Below are 6,958 nucleotides of genomic sequence, written 5' to 3'. Positions count from 1 at the left end.
CACTAGTGTCAATTTATAAGATGGGATAGTTTAACCAAAATGCACCACAAGGGAAGGTGCAATCAATTTGAAATGAATCTATAAAGATATTTACTTAATAGAGTGATTCTTTTCCAAATTATCGAGGTATTTTGCCATACATAATTTTGACCTTGGCTCCAAAGTTGATAATGTGGTGTAATGACTAATGGCCAATAACATGGTGAATCTGACTATGAGCTATCAAGAGCAGTTGTTCCACGTAATTGACTTGGCCATCCATTTCACACACTAAAAATCTGAATCTTTGAACTTATTGATCTTTGCCCTTATAGCACATACACCACAATTGGTTACATCATCAACCGATTTGATATAAATTTATGTTGTTGTATTTTCAAAATAAAAATGTCTTTTCAAATAAAAAATTATCTTTTCATATCATGTCTTACAAGTGAATGGTTGTAATTTCAAAAGGTAATTATTGAAACCTCTATTTATCCAAGGGTTGTGTCTTGCAAATGCGAAAATGTCTTTCAGACAAAGAGGTGCCTTGAGGGAAGGGTTATGTCCTTAAGAAAAGACATTTGCAAGCCTACATAAAGGACTCGTTGCCAACCATTTTAATACATGAAAGCAAAAACAAAACAAGAGTAGAAAAATTAAAAGCAAGAAAAGCGTTATGCTCTAAAATTTAACATAAACACTTAAATTTCCATCAATTACAAAAAGCATCCAAATTCCTTATAATCTACTTACTGTAAAAAGTAAGCTTTAAGACTGAACAACTTTGTAAGCCCTTGGGTGTATCTAAGAGTTTACTCTTATAAAGTGCAAGACAAAGTTAGACGTTGGCTTCAATGTATCCTTAAGGTTAGTTACATTATTCCCCTTTGCTTACCGAGTGGTAGGGGCAAAATAAGTGTTAAAGATAACGTTTATTGAAAAGCTCACCTTGAAGTCAATTTTGCCAATTCTTTGAATTCCATCTAAACCCATTTGCATCGACAATTTTAAAACATATTTTTCATGTTATTGGAATTTAAAATGGCTTCACTTAAAAAGATGGCTACCAACATTATCAAGTTAGACTGCTTTGAAGGAGAAAACTTTATTTGATGGTAGAAAAAGATGTGTTTCCTCCTTACCACTCTCAAGGTCGCTTATGTTTTAGATACACCAAATGGTGGATGAAAAAGATGATGAAGAATCCGTGAAGCAAACTCGTTTGAGGCAAAAATGGGATACTAATAACTACATATGCATGGGACACATTCTTAATGGAATGTCAGATGCATTGTTTGACGCGTACCAGAATGAAACGAGTGAAAACAACTTTGGGACAAATTGGAAGGAAGATACATGGCCGAAGATGCAAGTAACGAGAAATTTCTAGTTAGTCGTTTCAATAACTGCAAAATGGTTGATAATTGTCCTATTATGGAGCAATTACATCAGCGTGAACACATTCTAAACAGCTTTAAGCAATATGAACTTAAAATGGTTGAAGCTATTGTGATATCTTCTATAATTGATAAGCTTCCCTTTCGTGGAGAGACATAAAAAAGAGGAAATGTCTCTTGAGGACCTTGGAAATCATCTTCAAATAGAAGAAGATTATTGAAAACAAGAAGTCAAGCAAAATGAAAAAGAAAAGGATTCTAATGGAAAGAATCTTGAGACTTTGAAGGTCCATGTGATGGAATACAAATCATCAAACAAGCTGGTCTCGTGCAACAAAAGAGATCATTCCATTGGAATGAATGACAAAAGTCATAAAATCAAAAGGAACAAAAAGGGCTATGTTTCCATTGTAACAAACTTGGACACTTCAAGGCGGAATGTAAACTTTTGAAAAAAAAAAGACACAAGGTGTGAACAACAAGTTTGTGACTATGGTTTTAGAGGTTAATATTGTCACGACCTAGTATTCTCTTCGAGCTCATGACAATTGCCGCAATGTCTCAATAGACATACCTTATTTGGAATGTCAACTGAAACCTCGCAAGGCCCTAGCATCAGTTTTCTACCTCCCTTGTGAGCAACAGTTACTAAATATCGTGTTTTAAAGGAATATAGACTATTTTCAAATCAAAGACAATCAAAAAGTAATTTCTACCGTACAGGGGTATTTTGATCATTTTATCTAAAAATTTTGAAACTTGCTAAAAATATAATATATAAATAAAAAATATACATTTCATATCTAAAAATAAATTCAGGTATCTAAATCATCCATTTAAAGTGAATTTATAACTAATAGAACTAAATAAAAATATTATATAAAATATTCCATTTTCATATAAAACAATATTTATAAAATTCTACATAAACAATTACTGTAGCGTAATAACAAAATAAATTCATATACATAATAGCACACAACGCCAGGGTATACAAAAATATTTTACAATGACATGTGAGCCCCGAAATAAAAAAAATAAACAGGACTGTAGACCTACGATTTCTAATGGTGTATATCTGAAAGCAAACCCCCAACAAAATCGACTGTCTACAGACTGCTCTGAACTTGAAATGGGTGAAAAAAAGGGGTTGGGTTTTTATAAACCCAGTGAGTAAGCAAAGTTCATCTATAACATCTAAAGCCTAGTAAATGGAGACAATTAAAACATTTCTTCATAATATGATTCATAACATTAAAACTCATTTCAACCATATAAAACAATTACATTTCATCAAAAATAATTAGCAAGGCTTATGACTCTCTTAAAACTTGGCTTGTGCCAAAACTTGTACTCGGTGACACTTTACGCTAGGCATCCAACAGAGTCCGCCAAGGCTGTTAAATTAACATATACACATAAAATATGTTTTTACGTTTAAAAACGTAGCCGTTCCTTGGCGTTGGCTGAGTTCACCCTTACGTGGTGGTTCGACGTGAAGTAAACTCTAAACTACCTTAGGAGATACCCTCCGCGCCTTTCAGACTAAGGTAAAAGACAATGGGGTTTATCGTGCCCCTCTAATAGGCAAGTTCACAGAAACCCACCTACTGCAGTAAGCTAATCACTTACCCCACCAAATAAATAAAAATTTCAACAGCATGACATGGCTAGTATGATATTACCCAACCTGTCAAGGTAAAACAAAACAGTTCATATATTCCACACAAACACAAATCCAGCCATTCATGCCATCACATTGTCATAAGCCATCAATTCAAACCATATATCAAACACGAGTATACAGTCTCCACTTACTCAATTTCCAAAACTAGTATTCAATTTCAAAACAAGTTATAAATCTCATTTCGTTTAACCAACACTTCAATTTTAAAACATAATAATTTACCATTTAAAATCATTATTCTTTAAAACATAAAAACGAGTAGAAACAACTTTAGATAGTTAAGATGATCATCTGTTTACTCATAATAACAGGAGTACTCCTACTCCTGGTCCTCAAGTACGATATCCTTACCCTTACCAGAGGGCTCACCACCTATACATAATACATAACAAGTAATTCAATATATTTGTGCCAAACTGTTATAAAACTATTTCAGGCTCTTTATGAATGTATGAAATTGAATGAGAAATGTTCGAATAATCACTTAAAGATGGTGTTCTACGTAGGTTCAATTATTGTTGGACTGAAATGGTATTCGACCTAACTCACACTATACACTGTTTAATTAGCCAAAACATCCAATTCAATTCCAAATAGATTCATTGCACTTTCGGTAATCCAATAAGTTCGTATACCTCATTAGAAATCAATTCTAAGTCCATTTACTATAATTTTCTCATTATTGTTCAAGTCGTTTAATAAAGGAACTATACTTTTTGAAAATCGTTTTCGATATCCGACATCACGAATCATCAAATACGAGCTAGATAACATGAAATATGACAAAATTCATCTTCAAAATATTCCTTATAGAATTCAGCCAATTAGGGTTTGATGAAGAACAACATGTTGTTTTCTTACTTGTCATACCGAATATCACAAAACACTAAAAACACTTAAATAGCCTAAAATCTATCAAAAACCATCATCAAAACCTTCCCCCCTTGATTCGGCCAGCATGCTTCCATCATAAAAACTTGAGTTTCAACCATAGAAAATGAAAAAGAAAGATGGGTAAGGTAGATCTTAAGCTAAATCGCAAAATCTTACCTCCGATCGCTTCGTTTTTTCGAAAATCCAATGAATTTCTCTTGAATTTTTTCTCCTTAGGGTTTTTCTGTACTTTCCCCCTTTGTTCTTTAGCTTGAACGGAAATGAGAGAGTGAATGGGAGAGTTTATGTTGAGTTTATAAAGAAAATTATAAAATAATAAAAACTTGACACATGGCAACATATAATTGGTTCACATTTAAAACTTAACTAATAAGGCTTTTCCTTTCCACCACATATAATCCCATAATTATCCAAAGTATAACATGATAATAGGTGAAATTCATGGGTTTGACAAGTGTAATGGTGGTATAAAATTTCAAAAACTTCAATTACGTTCTCATGGACACGTGTAATGACCGTTTTGCCCTTATGTTCGAAAAATGTCGAAATTGAAATTTTTCACTTCTCAAATTCAAATTATGTTCCAACTAGTTAAACTTGGTCAAAAATCTCATCCAACATTCCAATTTTTGCCCTCGATTGGCAAAATGACCATTTTACCCCTACGTTATGAAAATTCTCGATTGGATTCCAAATTAATCCTCAAACTCCAAATCACCATTTTAAGACATTCTAAGGTTCAATAACTCTCAAATACATCCCAAAATCTCTATTTGGACTAGTTTGAGGCTTTAATAGACTTAATTGTACCACTAAGTACAATACTGACTTTTAACAATTTTTCAAGGCATCCAGGTATGCAGACATGCTATTAAGTACATGAATGACATGGCAAGTATATTATAGAGCTGGGCTTGACAAATCTTCTCCATAGAGATGGAGTATGGTGGATTGACACTGGTGCGACTAAGCATGTATGTAAGGACAAAAGTGTTTTCAAGATTTTGGAAGCGGTTAATGATGGAATTGTGTTGTACATGGGAAATTCCTCCACTACACAAGTGAAAGGAAAAGGCATCGTGGATCTCATGTTTACTTTTGGAAAAATACTTGCACTAAATGATGTCTATTATGTACCGAAAGTTATAAAGAATCTTGTGTTAGGTGGTTTGTTGAGTAAGTTTGGCTTCAAATTAGTATTTGAAGCAGATAAGTTCATCCTTACAAAAAGTAGACAATATGTGAAAAGTGGATACTTATGTGAAAACATGTTCAAGCTTAATATTAATAAAAACGCTTCTAGTTGTGTTTATATTGGTGCCTCCTTTAATGTTCTTGATAGTAAAGCAAAATTGTCTGATTTATGGTGTAATAGATTAAGTTATGTTTATTATAGAAGAATGCATGATATGGCTAAATTAGAGTTGATACCTAATATTGATGAAAATAATGATATGTGCAAAACATGCATGGTTATTCAAATCACGAGAAGCTCATTTCCTAAGGTAGAAAGAAACTCTAAATTGCTTGTATTAATACATTTCGATGTTTGTGATATGCATAGTACTCCATTTATTGGTGGAAAGAAATGCTTCATAACATTTATAGATGACTTTTCTGGATATTGGTATGTTTACTTTTTGCAAAGTGCTAATGCTGCCGTTTTGAGGAGACATTGCTTCATGTCCTTTGGTAAGGTCTAGCAGCACACTAGGTTTGGGAATTCTTTGCTCAATTTTTCCAAGTTTTTGTTATTTTGCCTCAAAATATTATGTTGGTAGTATAGGCATGGTACTATTCAGGAGATTTTACAAAACAATGACATATTTGAGTTTTATTGCCCATTTTCATTTGTTGGTTCTTTTGGGTTAAAGGAAATGATGCTAAATACAAACAATTAAGAGTGTATCCTCAACTAATAATAGGGAGAATTATGAAGTTATTAAAGCAGCTTCATGAAGGGAATTTAATGCACAAACAGTAATGGAAAAGTGATATGTAGATTGCTATGTTGTTGATTATCACCTTTTCAAATCAACCATCCATGCCACCACAAATCATTAAATGGTTGAAACCCAATCTGGACAAAATTAATATAAAAGTGGATGGGAGCTTGAAAGAAAAATTTTGGAACGCCATGGGGGGAGGTGTGGTATGTGACCATACAGGGATGCTAATATTTGCTTTTTCTAAAAATTTTGGACCCCATAATTCTTTGAAAGCCGAATTGCTTGCATTTTAAATAGGATTTCTACTATGCCGTGACCACAATTTTTCTAAAATCTAGATTGAGATGGATGCCAAGGTTGTAGTTAATATGATATTGGAAGGGAGTACTAGATCATACGATACTAGGTATGTTTTAGCTTCCATTCGAAAATGCTTTAATTATAATTTTACTTACCGAATCACTCATATTCATTGTGAGGGCAACCATCGAACCAAGGCAATTCACATAAAGGACTTAAGGTTTTCTTTAATCTTGAAGGTGAGCTAAATGGTATCTTTAAGCTAGATAGAATTAATTTACCTTATGTTAAATTGAAAAATATGTAAGGGAGTAGTACTTTTTATTTATTTTATCTCGTGTAAGCAAGTTAGAGTGTTGAGTTCATGTTTTTATAAACTTTAAGCAAAAGAAGTATTACTTCCCTTAGGATTTATTTATGAAACATCTCATGTAATATTGGAGGTAAAGTTTATGTCTCCCACGTCAGTGCACTTTTATTTCCCATCTTAATAAAATTTTAACATGTTAGCTGGCCTTGAGAGATTTTCTAGCTTAAAATAAAAAAAAATTGGCATGGTAATCTTGAATTGAATTTTGTACTATTATGAGAGTATAAGATGAATTGGCTTGTTGAGCTTTAGTATGAAAATTTGGATTGAGATTCTCATTAGAGGAATGTCCTAGCCAATTAGGAGAGTTTATAAATGTATTTTAGGCCTAGGAACTAGTAATAATTTTCACACTAGAGAAATGTCCTAGCCAGGG

The sequence above is a fragment of the Theobroma cacao genome, chromosome 2 (genome assembly GCF_000208745.1).
Source record: "Theobroma cacao cultivar B97-61/B2 chromosome 2, Criollo_cocoa_genome_V2, whole genome shotgun sequence".
Taxonomy (NCBI): Eukaryota; Viridiplantae; Streptophyta; class Magnoliopsida; order Malvales; family Malvaceae; genus Theobroma; species Theobroma cacao.
Note: the sequence above shows the minus strand (reverse complement) of the source record.